The following is a 16,253-nucleotide window of genomic DNA, read 5'->3' as shown; positions in this document are numbered from 1 at the left end:
ATTCATAGCAGTATTATTTGCAATACCCAAAAGGTGGAACAACCCAAGAGTCCATTGATAGATGAATGGATAAATAAAATGTGGTATATATACATAAGGGAATATTATTTAGCCTTAAGAAGAAGAACATTCTGATACATACTACAAAATGAATGAACCTTGAGGATAGTGTAAGTGCAGTAAGCCAGATACAGAAGGACAAATACTGCATGAGTCCACAGATATGAGGTATGTAGAGTCGTCAACTACACAGAGACAGAAAGCAGAATGCTAGTTGCTAGGGGTTGGAAGGAAGAAGAATGGGGAGTTACTGATTAATGGGTACAGAGTTTCAGTTTTGCAAGGTGAAGAGATTTCTGTGGATGCATGGTGGTGATGCTAGCACGAAATGAATTTGCTTAATACCATTGAACTGTACATTTGAAAATGGTTAAGGTGGTAAATTTTGTGTTATGCATATTCTACCACAATTTTAAACAGTTAATGATCAACAAACATTTTTTTTTCAGTTAAAAAAAGACTCATACATTTGTATGAGCATTATATTTTAGTGTAGCTGATGTATATATGTTTAAGTATGTGTGTATGTAGACATATATATGTATATAAAGTTACATATTAAAAATAAAAGTAAAAGGAGTTTTTTAACCTCATCATCCCAGGTCTGCAGGCCCATGAGTCATGGCAATCCCATTGGTCTTACTGGTGACTCGTATACAGGTGAGTATGTGATGAGAGTCTGGCCAGTGGGACATGAGAGTAAGTCTGCTGGGGGGTTTCTGAAAAAAGTTTCCCCACTGATAAAGAGACACACAAGAAGATTGGGTCTGTCTTCTGCTGGATCTTATCTTGTTCACATGAGATACCTAGAACTGCAGCAGCAATCTTGGAACCATGAAGGGTGCTAATGGAGACAATGCTGACATGCTGAGAATGTCAGAAAAGAAAAAATGCTTCATCTGAAGTGACAACACAATGATGACATCACTGAATTTTAAATCGAGGGCCTCCTTCCTCCAGATTTCTTAATATGAGACAATAAATGTTTATTGTTCAAACCATTTTGAGTTGGGTTTTCCGTAACTTACAGCCAAAGTTACAGAAATAGAATATTATAAAATCAGGGCTGGGCTCCACTGGCGCTTTGAGTGCCTTTTCTTTGTGCAGCCTTCCTCAAGTCAGACTAAATCGCATTTTCCTCTCCCAGGAAAGCACAGTGGCGTTGACAGCAAAAAGTCTGCCAGGTTCCCAGGGTGAGGCTGAGAGTTTGTGGTAGCTACAGAGGCCCACCACTCAGATCTCCCTTCAAGGAGGAATTTGCCATGTGGCCACCCTTCCGAGTTGAGCCCATGTTCTTCACAGGCAGCCCTTGCTAATGACTGAGCATAGCAGAGGGGCCAGGGCCTGGCCATTTCTGCCAGCGTAGGACTTCTCCAACCAGCAGTCTTCCCTCCAGAGCCTTTTCCTTCCCAATTCGGCTGCTTCTTTCTTTCATCTTTCCCAGGCAGTCCCCCTCCCCCACCCAAACTGCTTGCACACTTTATTCTGTCTCAGAGTCAGCTTCCCAGAAGACACAACTGACAGAGTCAAAGACCAATAATGACTCCTTTTGAGGGATTTATCCAGACTGGTATGAAAATAGAAGGCCTACTTTCTCCTTTTTGTTGTTCTATATCTTTCCCAACATACTCTTATTATCTTAAATAACAGATCAGCAGACAGTCAATTATTTAGCAATGGTTAAGTGCCTGTTCATGATAGCACTGTGGTGGAGGCCTAAATTCCTTGTCTCATTAAGTCCTCAGGGAAGTCCTGTGAGATGGATATAAGTATCCTTATTTAACTGATGAGGAAACTAAGTCTTGAAACATTAGATGATATATCTACGGTCACAACATCAGGAAGTGGGAAATTTCATTATATTCATATCTTTAAAACACTTCCCCTACTTCTATTATTCTTTATTCTTCTGCTCCACTTTACCACTCTCTGAAATTACAGTTTTATATGTTTATTATTTGTCTCTGTCTCTGAAAGGGAACCTTTCTAGGGCAGTGACCCTGTCTTATTTACTGCTGTATCCCCAGAACCTAGAGCAGTATCTGGTACTGAGCAGTGCTCAACTAATCACTGAAAAGATGCATAGAGGAAACTAAGCTCTCTTTAAGGCATGTTTATAGTCATGGTTTTCAATAATAACATACCACATTTGAATAACACTCTACAGTGAAGTATTTCCACTGCCATCTCATTTGACTGACACTGTTACTCCTTCAGGGTCTCCTCACACTTGCTGGTCCTTCTGCCTCCTTCTGTTACTTTCTTAGGGAGGCTGGCCCCTGATTTCCCTGCCCAAGTTAGGAACCTGTGTTATACACTCTTTTCATGCCTTTGAAGTCTCTTGTAACCCTTATCACAATGGTAGTTAAATAATTATGTGATTATTTTATGACTGGCTCCTCCACTAGCTGAAGGCTCCATGAGGACAGGGCATTGTAATGCCTATATATGTCATATGCCTCTGTGTCTCACACACTGTGGTGCTCCTTATGTACGTGTGCATATGAATATGTATATATGTGTATGTATATGTATATTATATATAAAAAATGAATTATTTTCACTCAAGAGATGGGAAGATCAAAGCTCTATGGTCTAAATTGCTGGTTGAAAAACTTTTTTGTTTGTCATCCACAGTAAGGAATGTATTGTTTATTTGACCCCAGGAAATACATAGCCGCACCCTCACACGATAGTGCTTCTACTTATTGTGGGCTAAGCACTGAGAGTTTCTATTCTATTCAACTTGATTTCATTAAAAATGTTTAGGTCCAATCCATTTCATTGATTTCTTGACCAATATCTGAACAGCCTGGCCTAAGTGACTTGCTCAAGGTCACCTAATTAGTATAGCGGTAGAATCAGAAGAAAACCCGGTGTTCTCCTACTTCCTACACTCTGGTGGGTTTCTAGGCCTAAAGCAAAACTATCACAAAAATCTTGTGTTAGTTTTGATAACCAAAGAACAAATTTGTTCTTTTCGGCTACAACTAAGGCAATGCTAGTCTCACCATCTGCAGGCATTTCAATTTGGTTTGTCCAGGCACCTCGGCTCTCTGCGATGCAGCTGTCCAGGGGTTCTTCCTAGAAGCTCTAAAAGGGGAGATTTAGCTCTAATGGGCAGCACACCCAGACTTGCTGGAATTCTCATCCAAATTACACCAAACATGAACATATGGACAAAGGCACATGGCATATTAAATGATTTACTGGGGTCAAAGATCAAGTCAATGGCAGGCCTAAAGTTAACCTGTCACACATCCTCAGAGTCTGCTAGGCTGACACAGGGAGCCTCAGCTAGGTAGGGCCATCAGCCTGGACCTGGTCAGTCGTCAGCCAGTTAATCTGCAACGGCACCTTCTTTTCCTACTAGAGAGAGTTTGACTTGAACTCCTGGGAGACCTGTCTTCTTGGAATCTAGATTTCTCTGCTTCAGACTCTAATTTAGCTGGTGTTGAACGCAGAAGGCTAGAGAAAGCTGAAACTTGTTTATTTGTTCTTTTATTCCTGGATTTATAATTTGACCTAATATACTGTATGTCTGTCTGTACATGTGTTGATCTCGAAAAATGTTTGAGCTTGCCTGCTTCTCAGGCCATGTTGGCAGGCAGCTGTTAAAGCCATCAGCGATGTTTGCTTCCAGTTACAAAAGAAAACATTCTCTATTTGGGGCTGTGTTGTTGTTTTTTTTCTTTCTTGATTTAAAAGGGGAAATATGTTTCCCAGTAGAGATGTGAGGCTGCCCCCATCCCCTTCTATGGCTAAGAATGACTAAGAAATGTTTTTGGCACACCTGGTTCATCATCTTTCTAATATTCATACTCTTTTTCTCTCCCTGTGGAAGTATTCTTAGGGGATTTGGTTTGAAATTATTTGAGCAACTGGGCATGTTTCTCTCCCCTCCCTGGGGATACCAGTTTATGGTTCAACATCTCTCTCAAACTCCGGTGTGCTTTTAGCTAAGAAAGAGTCAGGTTGTGTCCCATTATCAGGTGCACTGACGAAATAACTACTGATGGGACCAAGAAAACATGAGTAATTCTAACCTTTGCCCAGAACCTTTGAAGGAATGCATAAACCCTGACCTCACTTTGGTGCTTTGGAGAGACCATCTGGGGAAAACTTTATTTCCCAAAATATATATGAAATTGAGAGTTCCTCTGGCTGGGAAGTAGGAAAAACCAGATGGCAAATGTGGGGTTCGCATATGCAAATATTTGTTTCAGAGAAAATGATTTAAACATGGTAAGTGCACTCTTGAAGGACTGACTTGTGCCCAGGTGAAGAGCACAGAGGGAGTTGGAGGTGAAGAGGAGCGAAGAACAGAGAAGCTAGACAATAGCTGGGAAATAGGACACAAGGCAGTATGACTTGTTGGAGGCTGGAGGTGCCTTTGGAAGTGTCAGACCAAAGCTCAGTAATCAGCTGGAAGCAAAAGAGGCAGGAAGGTTTGAAAATGAGGAATAGAAGCCTGCAGGGAAAACGTGGCTGTCTAAATGAAAGAGGCTTGGTGGTAAAAAAAAAAAAAAAAAAAAAAGACTTGACAAATAGTACCTCAGAGAAATCCAGGGATGGTTAGAATCACTCGAAGGACAGCTTTGAGTTAGAATTGAAGATGCGGTCTGGGCCACTACATGAAAGGATTTCTGACTAAAGGGCATAGTCAAGTTGAGTCCGCTAATCACCATGCTAATGTGCTAATCACCTGAATGAACCTCATGACTCTAAGTAACGAGTCTTTTAAATGGTATTTTACAAAAAAAATTCAGATTCTAATCTTTTATTCCTGGTATATAGGAAAGCAATTGACTTTTGTGTACTGACCTCCTAACATGAAATCTCTCTCCATTTATTTAGACTCCCTTTATTTCTTTCATCAGTTTTCTACATATAAATCCTGTACATGTTTTATAACCAAGTGTTTTTTTTGGGGGGGGGGAAGGTACTATTGTAAATGGTGTTGTTTTTTAAATTTCAAATTCCAATTATTTATTGCTAGTCTTTAGGAAAGCATAAGAAACTATACTTTTATATTCTTAACTGCCATTTTGAGCCTGTACCCACAAACATTCTTAATGAGTGAAAGCTGGGGCAGGATGGGTCAGTAATCACAGCTGTCCCCCTCCCCATCTTTCCCTCTTTCCTCACTCTGTAAATATTTGTTTATTTCATTTGTCTGAGTTGATGTTATGTTAAAGAACAGCTAGGGAGGAAGGGGTACTGTTGAGAAATAAGGGAGAATGTCTATGTCTCAAGGTTAAGATCTTTGGAAGAGAGGTTTGAACTCCTAATGTTTGAGACAGAATGGTGGGTGTGGGAAAGTTAGTGGTAACAGTGTCATGAGAAGAGGAGAGAAGTCTTTACCAAATGATGTGGCTAAAGATGAAGGCATATTATGCCTGGGGTTATATATAACGATCTACCAAAACAATGTATGAATTGAGACAAAACTACCGTTTTTTTTTTTTGGCCCAGAATAATTAGAGTATAATTAGGTCATTGCTGTATTAATGTTTATGCTAATGTTTGTTTCAGAAAACAATAAGGAAACATGAACCATCTCTGTGCAACTTGGGGTTGTTGCCGACATGAGGCTTATTGGTTGTGAGAAATTGGGGCTTTCAGTGAAAGCTGGGTTGAGAAAAAATGAGCAGATTCTAGACACTATATTTTTTCCCCCAGTGCCTAGAAAGGTACCTGGGAAGTAGTTCTCAATTAGTGTATATTGAAGAAATATGAAAGCAACTAAGCAAAGTTGACTTTAGTGCCCAAGTATCTAAGGGTGGCAGGGCAGGAATGAGTTTAAGCAACTGATATCAGGAGAATCTAGGATAACCGCTAAGCCAGGACTCATGTGGCTTCCAGGGATTTTTACTGGGACAATAAGTAGACTGACACTCTGCATAGAAAGGCTGTTGCTTAATTAGTGACTGAGGTAGCTGAGAGACGTGGATGGATTACAGGTGAACTGTCTGTGGATTCGTACCTTCCCTAAATCTGCAGAATGTCCACTGAGCTGTCAGAGAAGGAAATGGGTAGCTGGAGAGATATGCCAGTGTGCTGGAGGACCATGTAGTGATAAGACAGCCCTTAGAATCTCTTTGAATCTGCATCACCCATGATTCCCTCAGGCCGTAATTAAAGAGTTGTGCCTTTTGCTGGAGGGAACTTAGAGGGTGACTGCAAGGGAAGAACTGGGAGCCAGAGCCAAGGCCTTGGAGCAGTGCGGGCAGGTCACCTAAGAAGTAACGAGAGCTATGGGGGCACCGTTTCTAAGAGTGCTGCTCTGAATCACAGTTAATTAAGGTATATCGCCAAAGGCCCAACTTTCATTCTGGGTCTCAAGGAAATACTTTACAGAAGGTTCTCACAGGGAACATGTCCCCAAGAACAGGCATATCATGTACATTTCTTTTGTGCCTCTGCAAACACTGAAGTTTCTTTAGGTAGTTACCATACTCAAGAGCACCACCATTTTCTTCTTAGGTAAGGACCTAAAAGTCAATAGTAACATTACTTCAGAGAGAGACAAGTGTTCATTAGCAGTTAAATATGGAGACAGGTTTTATTACATGAAGCCAAGAGTATGAGCTGTGCAATCAGAGGATCTTAGTTTAGTTTTCAGTTCTGCCATACACTAACTTGGTTACAAATCATTTGAATTTCTTAATCTCTGAGAAATAGGGATGATAATAACAATAATATCCATTCTGTTGCCTTTGCAGGCTATTGGGGTAAGCAAGGAAGTGCTATACATTAATTATTGTTGGGGCAATAAGTGCTCCCTGAAAATTGCCCCAGGAGATGGACCTACTGATCCAAGCAGATCATGAAGAGCAAAGAGGGTCAGTCAACAAATTTTTATTTTATTTACCATCTACTATGTGTAAAATATTCTTCATGCAGAAGGGAAAAAGTGGGGTGGGGGAAAGAGATAGTAGGCATGGTTTCTGTCCTTTGACAGGCTACCTGAAGAAGACAAATACATGGTAAAAACTATGACCAATACCAGGTAGAAAAGAAATACTACAATACAGGTAGTACAGGCAAATGCCAAATGAATAGTCAAGTCAGGGAGTGCTAACAATTTTTGTGGGAGAGCTTTCACGAGTTTGCATTGATCGATAGGTGGGATTCAGATGAGAGACAACTTTTCTAGAAAGAAAGAAGGTGAGAACAAAGGCTCAGAGGCCACTATAAACAAGACATTCATGTCACCTATCAGACACTCACTACACACTCTACATTGTGCCAATTTACATGCTGTTGTCTAATTTAACACATACTTAGTAATACAGTGGATTAAGCTTTGTCATCCTTGTTTTACAGATGAGGAAACTGAAGCTTAGCAAGATTAAATACTTTGCCCAAAGTCACCTAATAAAGAAATGGCAGAGCCAGGTTCAAGTCTAGATGATCTGACTCCAAGTCTAAAGGTCTTTACCCAGTATTGTTTGGAATACTACAAATAGGTAGTTTGGATAGGTAGGTTTCATGCTGGGACAATAAGGAGAGCTGTCAGAGGAAACCAGAATATTGAGTGCTGGGCAAAGGGGTTTGTATTAACCATGAAACCTATGGGTGGCAAAGTTCTCCAAGTAAGGGAGGGAGCAACATAACTAAAGTTTGTCTGGAATTTCCAAGTCTGTGGGGGCATAAGCTGTATTAACTATTAATTAGGCAGTTCAGGAGGAAGGAAGCCAGCCCCTCGTCATTTATTCCTGGATGATTCCTCTCGTCGAACTTATTGTCTCAATTGTGTTATTCCTGAGTACTCTTAAATACTTCTGCGATTTCCACCGCAGAGATAGCATCCTATTTCAGTAATGATAAAAGCAAAAGAGGTTCAGATTGGTCCTCGATCCTATAGTGAACTATAGTGATGAAAATGCTCACACACAGAATATTTTACCATCCTGAGTACCACTGAATCAAGCCTTCTACTAAGAGGCTTCTACATTCTTTTCCTAAACTGAAGATATTCATGTAGGTCAATGGTGACAGACAAATTGCTGGGGGGTTAACAGACAATGCCCACTCTTTACATTGTATGTGGGAATTTCTCAACTGATTAAGTAGTAGTTTTCTTGGGGTCTCAAGTGTGTAGCTGCAGTAGCAATTCTTTCCGTCCTTCAATTCCTCTTTTCAAATGAATTTTAAAATAGGTGATCTTCGAAGCTTTACAAAAAGTACATGCCCTATGACCCAGCAATATTACTGTTAGGAATTTATAAGTAAATTTAAAGCCAAGTCAAGTATGTGAATACGAAGTACTCTATACAATTCCAAAAAACTAGGAACACCTAAGTTTCCAATAATAGGGAACTGGCTGAGTAAATTATGGTACATCTTATTCAGTGGAATGTTATGCAGCCATTAAACACATTGTTTAAGAATATTTATTGATGTAGAAAAATGTCAAGGTTAAATCAAGCTACGGTTGAGGCCAATTTTACATTTTTTAAAGTATATAACCACTTCATACCTGTAAGGATGGCTATTTAAAAAACAAACAGAAAACAAGTATTGGTTTGGATATAGAGAAATTCGAACATTGTGCATTGCTGGTGAGACTGTAAAATGGTACAGCCATTGTGGAAAACTATATGGTAGTTTCTCAAAATCTAAACAAAGAATTACCATTTGATCTAGCAATTCCACTTCTGGGTATATATCCAAAGAGCTGAAAGCAGGGACTCATACAAGTATATGTATGTCAGTGTTCATTGCAGCATTCTTCACAATAACCAAAAGGTGGAAACAACCCAAATGTCTATTGTGGATGAATTGATAAATTGTGGTCTATCTATACAATAGAATATTACTCAGCCTTTAAAAGAAGTGAAATTCTGATACATGCCACAACACGATTAAACCTTGCAGACATTATGCTAAGTGAAATAAGCCAGATACAAAAACACAAATATTGCGTAAGTCCACTTATATGAGGTGCTTAGAGTAGTAAAATATACAGAAAGTAGAACAGTGGTTACCAGAGCCTGGGCAAGGGGAAAATGAGTAGTTATTGTTTAATGGGTACAGAGTTTCAGTTTGGGATGATGAAAAACTTCTGGAGGTAGATGGTGGTGATGGTTGCACAACAATGTGAATGTACTTAATGCCGCTAAACTCTACACTTAAAAATGGTTAAATGGTAAATTTTATGTTATGTATATTCTACTACAATAAATTTTTTCTTTTAGAAAAATATACACAAAAGACTATATGGAAGACTAGGTAGCAGATTATAGGTGATTTGATTTTTTCTTTTTAATTATCTTGCATTTATTTTTTAAATCATTTAAAATTATTTTTTAATTATATGAAAATTATATAAATACATTCTTCTTGTGAAATGGTAAAATATCACAGATAAGGTTAAAATCCCCTTAGATCACCTCCCTCAATCCCATATGTATGTATGATTGTTTTATACATATCATTTCTGTAATATCATTTTTCATCTTTTTTTCACTAAACACTATTTCTTAGAAATGTTTCCTCTCTCAGCTTCACTCTTTTTAAGCATAGCATATTACTCTATAGATGGATACATTATAGTTTATTTTTCCACTTGCCTATTGATGGGCATTTAGATTGTTTAATCGTAGTTTTTTGCTATTACTAACTAACAATGCTGCATGAACAAAATTCGTGTTTTTTAAGTTGATTCTAATAAAATGTTTTATTTATAAATGTTTTATTAATAAATAAAACATATTTATTAAATGTTTTATTTATAAAGACAAAAGGTACCGTAGAATATTAAAAGTATTTTTTTCTTTCATTTAAACTAGAACAAAGACAGTGACTTTAATTCTGTGTGTGCCCCCATTTTCCTAGAGGTTAAGGTGGCGCAAGACACATAGATGCCCTAATGCTGTGAATGTGTTAGGAACCAGGTAATAACACTTGGCCTCCACCATTTTTCCTTTACAGAATCCAGATTAGTATAGATCTATCAGTTCTGCAATTTTCATAATTCATGTGAAAGCTGAAAAGACCAACAGCTACTACAGATAAGAGATTGTGTACACTCTTAACACCTCAAATCAAAGGAACTGAGTCGTGAGAAGAGATTTTCGGCCCACGAGGGGAAAGGTGATAAGATAGGTATCTCAACCCTTTGGTACAGCAAAATTCTGAGGTAGAATTGATATAATTTGATTCCTTGGATATACAACCATGATTGCTCCTGTCACCATCTGATCTTCAACCCCTAACTTTACACTAGGGATGCTGGAGATGTTAGAATTAATGAGGAAATCATCAAATTCCCTCTACTTAGTGCCACGTCATCTTTAACCAAAGGTGCAACTGAGTGTAAAATAAGTAAAGTTCTTGCATTTGCTAAAATGAGTTACAACACAAAGGCTCTCCAGTTAAGAAAGAAAAAGAAAAAACTGCCCCCCTTCAGCCTCCCCTCAAGCCTCTAATCTCAGCTGTGAAAAAGAACTGTACTTTACTGTCCACAAAACAGCCTATTTTCAAAGTGAGGGGAGAATTGCTCCGTGAGGAGAGCCATCAGTAACTGTGGTTCATGAATTCCTGCTTGTTTATAGAAAGCACTGGCTAAGGATAGACACTTTGAAACCACCTGTGAAAGAATTAAAGACCAAGGGGGGCAAAACCCCCATCACAGACAGAATCTCACTGATCAAGTGTGAAAGAAAAGGAAGAAAGAAAAAGCCAAGTAGATCTTTGCAGGCAACCACTAGATGGACATAGAATTCAAAAACATTCTTTAGTGAGATCAAGGATGGCAGGCTTTGAAGCCTGGAGGGCTGGCGAGTCTCAGAAACGGCCTGGCCGTGGCAATCCCCACACCGAAGCGTCCACAGTCTTGCACTTGCTGGAGTAAAGCATTTAAATTGGAACAATGTCAAATTTCACAGCTATCTTATGTCCAGTGACCTTACGGGACCCCAAGGAAAGACAGATAAAAAAATGATTGTTCTCAACAAGTTCCTGAAAGCGAAGAAGTCACATAGGCAACCTCAAGAAGCAACTTCAAAATGAAAAACGCCCACAAACTATTTCGTGTGGGGGCGGCAAGCAAACAGTGCTTATTTACTTATTCCTCTATTTATTCTTTTTACTGGGGACTCATGGTGTGTCTTATTCTTTACAGAACACACACAAAGATAAAGTTCCATCATCACAAAACATTAATTTCTGAGGGTAGATATTGTGGGTAAAGAGGAGGTCACAACTATTTTGAATTATTTAATCAGTTTGAAACAGGTTCTATTGTTATTTTAAAAAGTGAAACGTAACTAATGTCTGACCAAAAAAATCTGTACATTTTGTCAAAGAATAATTTGAAGACAAAAGTGAGATCTCAAACCTCTGTTGTGTTTTTAGACAAGAATTTCAAGGACATTTCTTATCCCCTAACTATGGCTAAGTGAATTGTCATAGCTGGTTTTTTTTTTTTTCCTTTTAAAAGAAATAAACATTATAGATGTAGCTAAAATTCCCTCTCATTACTCACCCCAATCTCATTTCCCTTCTTCCTTCTCAGAGGCAGCCACTACCATGAGTTTGAGATGTATAATTCTTTTCTAATTTTTGTACTTTATATACATATATATGGTCTCTGAAGAATATTTGTGGGTGTATTAAATTTTAAATGGCATCATACTGTATATATTGTTCTGAATTTATTTATTCTGATAATTACATTCAACTTTATATATTTTTGCCACCTATCCAGATATATGTTTCATTCCTTTTTTGGACTTAATGCTTTGAAGGAAAAACTAAGGAAGAAGAAAAGTCTATTTATACCAGAACAGTTGTATGTACCTGTATGTTTCTGCCTGTCTCTGATTGAGAGACCGAAGTCAGGAGGACTTCTGGGAAGAAGAGAGGCCTAAATTCAGTTTTTGAAAGAGAGGAAAAAATGCAAAGTGACAAAGCATGTCATAGGGCAGACATTTCAGAAGTACCCTAAAAAAATTTCCTAAACTAGAAATTGTGAGGTTTGCTGTATCATCTTTCCTTCATTATATAGAATACAGGTTTTATGGCTTACAAAAAACATTTTGGCTAGGCCAAGAGTTTGACTGTGAAAGATATTTTTAAAAAGAGATTGCTATACTAATCAAGTCACAATTTACTGAAACCAAACAACTCCAGAAATTCTATAAAACACTATTATTTAAGTCCAACAGGTGGATAAACAAACCAATTACAAATGAAAGAATCTTTGATCAATGGAGTTGTTGGTGTGTGCTGAATAAAATACATTCAACATGTATTTGTAGTATGAGATGAAGCTATGGAGGTCACGAGGGAGAGCTACTTATGTTAGTAGTTTTAATTTTACCTTGTCAGCAACCCCTGTGTATAAAACTTGAGAAAGCAAGACTTTGATTTGTTCAGGTTTCCTTAAGGAGGGGCCGCAGAATCCTTGAAGCATGATTTGAAAAAGATGGATAAGATATTCCACCCAAAATTCAACATCACCTTTAATCTTGCCCTCTCCTCCTCTAATCCCTAGGTAATGTTTTGTGCTTCTTTTGCAGGAAAGCAATTTTGTTAATCACTTTAGCACCAATTCTTGCATCCCTGGCAATACTCAGAACTGCTTCCATCCAAGTCTTTGATGTGGGAAAGAAACACACACACTCTTTCGCATGTAATCTGAAAACAATTCACCTCTTGCCAATGAATGCACAGCACTCCACTTTAATAGAGAGCAAGTTCTGTGGAGGTTTCTAATCCTTTCTGCCAAAGAAGAGAAGAGAATCACTCAGGTAGCCCAACCTCATTCAGGAGTTAAAATCACTTGGAATGTTTTGTGGTGTGTTTGGGGCTTTTTAAAAATATCACTTGCTGAAGATTACTGCTCTCAAGGGAAATCAAAACAACTCAAGATTTAAAAAAATAAATAAATAAAAAATAAAAAATAAAAAAGACTCCCCATCCGCAACTCAAACAGGATATTCTTCTCAACTCAGATAACTCTTGATCTAAGTGTATTACAAGAAACCTGCTTTAATCCCTCAAAGCAATGGTGTTATAGATAAGTAGCGGTAACTGAGGTGGCTTAAATTCCAGAAATGTACAAAAGATTTGGTTGGGAACAAAACTAAAAAAGAAAGAAAGCTCAATCTGCATTGCTGTGACTTGAAGAGGTAAAATTAGAGCAGTAAAAATGCAAAGAATGACCCCTAAAAAAAGAAATAGCCATAAAAGCCCAGAATTGTCTTATGGTTGTATAGGCTGCTTACCGTGTATGCCTGAATTGTCTGTATGTTTTAGGAGTGTGTTTGTGTAAGCATTTAAAGAAAGTGAAATCTGGATCTGATGAAATTTATTTGAAAATTTATTTATACATTTTACTGTGATATTACAGCATTCTGAAGCTTTACTTCACAAATGACTTTCTTTCCCTTTTTATAATTTTTGAGTTCCAATATTTTCTCCATTTAGTCCTTTTCCCTAAAATATCAGTTTACTTAAATACAATTAGACAGACTTTATTCTTTTTTCTTCTGTTAGTAATTATCATATTTTCACAATTTGGGTATTAATTTTGATCTTTCTGACATCCCAGTTAACATATTGCAAATCTCCCCACCCTCCTTTCTCCACTATAGCTCTCTATTGCAAGGCAATAGTGATTTCTTTCATGATGGTCTCTTCCATTTACCCAAAATATGCTCAACACGCTCTTTTACTTTTTAGAGAGTGCCTTCTTTATTTAGAGACAATGCTTATCATTTGATAGATAATACATACAAATAGTGGTAATAAACACAAATAGTTAATAGTTAAAAATTCAAAAGGTATAAAACAGTACACTACAGTGATAAAAAAAAAACTTGTCTCTCATCTACCTCCCCCAGAAGCAAATACTGGAGCTAGGTTTTTGTTCATTTCTCTAGAGAGACTTGGCATACAAAAGTCAAAGCACACCCGTAGTTCTCCCCCTCCCCCATCACCAATGGCAATATATTATACACACTGTTCTTCACTTTTCTTTCTTCACTTAATGTATATTAGAGATTCTTCTGCAACAATGCATTTGATCTCCCTTGTTCTTCTTTAACAGCTGCTTAATATTCTATTCTACAATGTTCCATAACTTACTTAAACAGTTTGGAATGCATTTGTTCCAAACACTTTTCTGTTACTGGCTTGTTCCTTTTCAGGTTGTTTCTATGACTCTATCTTGCGTACTGTTGAATATGTGATTTTAATTGCAACATGGAAGGCTCTTGAACAAATTAAATTTTATTTTCTAAACATTTTAAACCTTTAGAAAATTACCCAAAGCGGTATAGGTTTCTAGTTTTCAAAAGACCAGCATTATTAAAGTTGTGTGATGCCAAGACTTTCAGTTACCTCCTCTCAAACTTATCATTGATCCCACCTTGATCGTATTATGATCTAACTGCTTAAACATTTAAGTTTCGGTTGTTCATTGACTTCCCTATGTGGGTTAACATAGGATACTGACTGAGAATTTCTTTCTAATAGCTGATATTGACTTTAATTCTCTTAACCTGCAAAATATTAGATATTGCTTTACACCCCTTTAATTGATTGCCAATTCAACATGCTATCTCATATATGACTAAAGATTCAAATCAGGGAAATTGGAATTTCTCGTTGACCTCAATGAGCTTGGCAAGCTGTAGGGCCTGACCAATGATACTCTCCTATTGCTGAGAGGTCCAGGAGATGGAAATCTTGAGATTATAGATTAAATCTCCTGGGTTGTGCCACACATCTACTGAGATTGGTCATGTTTAAGGAATGCGTGAGCACCTGGGCAAAGTTCCTACCTCTTGGTGGCTTCATAGCATTTGGGGGCCCATGCCTTTGCCGAGTGAGGATTTGAACTCTTTGTCTTGCCAGGGCTGATATTATGCAATTATTATTTGGTTCTACTCTCAGACTGATTTCAGTTGAAGTTTTTTTTTTTTTTTAAACGCCTATAGCACCTGCTATTCCTTGGTGGTCTCCCATCCAAGTACTAACCAGGCTCAACCTTGCTTCGCTTCCAAGATCAGATGGGATTGGGCACGTTCAGGGTGGCATGGTCATAGACCAGTTTCAGCTTTTTAATTTGTCCATTTTGCTCCTAATTCATAACCTTCTGTCACAGATGTGAGGTTTAGCTTCTTTTGGCTTACTCTTTTATTGGGAAACTCTTCTAGCATAAAGCCTGTCATTTGTTGTGAAGGATCACTGGTGTTAAAGCAAGAGTTGGTGGCCCAATGGCCACTGTCCTGTATTAGGAGCAGGTGGTCTCTCTAAGCTCTATGTGTTTGGAAACTCTGACCAGAGTTTGTGCTGCTAAAGGAAGGGCTCAAGCTGCATTCCTTGTTTCCAGATCAATCTATTGAACTTGGGAAGATCTCTAAGGGCTAGCTTGGACTTCATACTTTTTTTTCCAAGATGGATTTTAAATGTAGGAGATTTTCCTTATTCATTTCTCCATTCATGTTTGAAGCAGTTGCTGTAAGAAAGGAGAAAAAACACATTATACAAAATAAATACTTTTTTAGAAGTAGTGACACAGATTCTCAAAGGATAACAGTTAAATTTTGGTCCAAAAGCCATAATTGAGCTTTACCTACTATATGTATGAGTGCATACACTTTTTTAAAAAATAAAAGTAAATCCCGCCCCCCAAAATGGAATAAGACCTATCCTTATCCCAGTCATATCCCAACTTTTGTTTATATTTAACAACTGCACACAACTCACCATCTGTTCAAAATATGTAATTGAATGATACTCTGGAAAAGTTACCTTTGTGTTTTTCACGTTTTTAACAGGACCCAAAACATAAGGTAAATTATATCCTATGATTCATTCAGTGTAATGAATGTCTCAAACGAAAAACTTTACCTGAAGTTAGGAATTCTTAAATGGCAATATTAATTAAAGAATCAGAAATAAGAATTTTATATTTGATCTGGCACTTTCTTTCAGAACTGAAGATACTTAAAAGAATTCTTTTCCAGAACTTATCATTCTTTTCTTTAAAAAAACAACTCTTAAGATCATATTTTATATATAGTCTATCTCAGTGGTGACCTTATTTTTATGTATGTATGTGTTAATTTAAAGAAATCCCCATGTAATCATGACAATTTCACATGGTTTTATGGTTCCATTCATCTTCAAGTTTTATATCTTCCATCATCTGTTGCTAAATGACTCAGTCTTCT

At 37.6% G+C, this 16,253-nt stretch overlaps 1 pseudogene; it reads right to left on the bottom strand.

Annotated features, from left to right (window-relative positions):
• Window positions 1-15,005: 15,005 nt before the first annotated feature.
• LOC118604575 lies at window positions 15,006-15,124 on the bottom strand (annotated as a pseudogene).
• Between the last annotated feature and the right edge of the window lie 1,129 nt (window positions 15,125-16,253).

Source organism: Rousettus aegyptiacus, unplaced genomic scaffold, assembly GCF_014176215.1.
Source record: "Rousettus aegyptiacus isolate mRouAeg1 unplaced genomic scaffold, mRouAeg1.p scaffold_m13_p_6, whole genome shotgun sequence".
NCBI lineage: Eukaryota > Metazoa > Chordata > Mammalia > Chiroptera > Pteropodidae > Rousettus > Rousettus aegyptiacus.
This window is presented reverse-complemented; position numbering and strand designations above follow the sequence as displayed.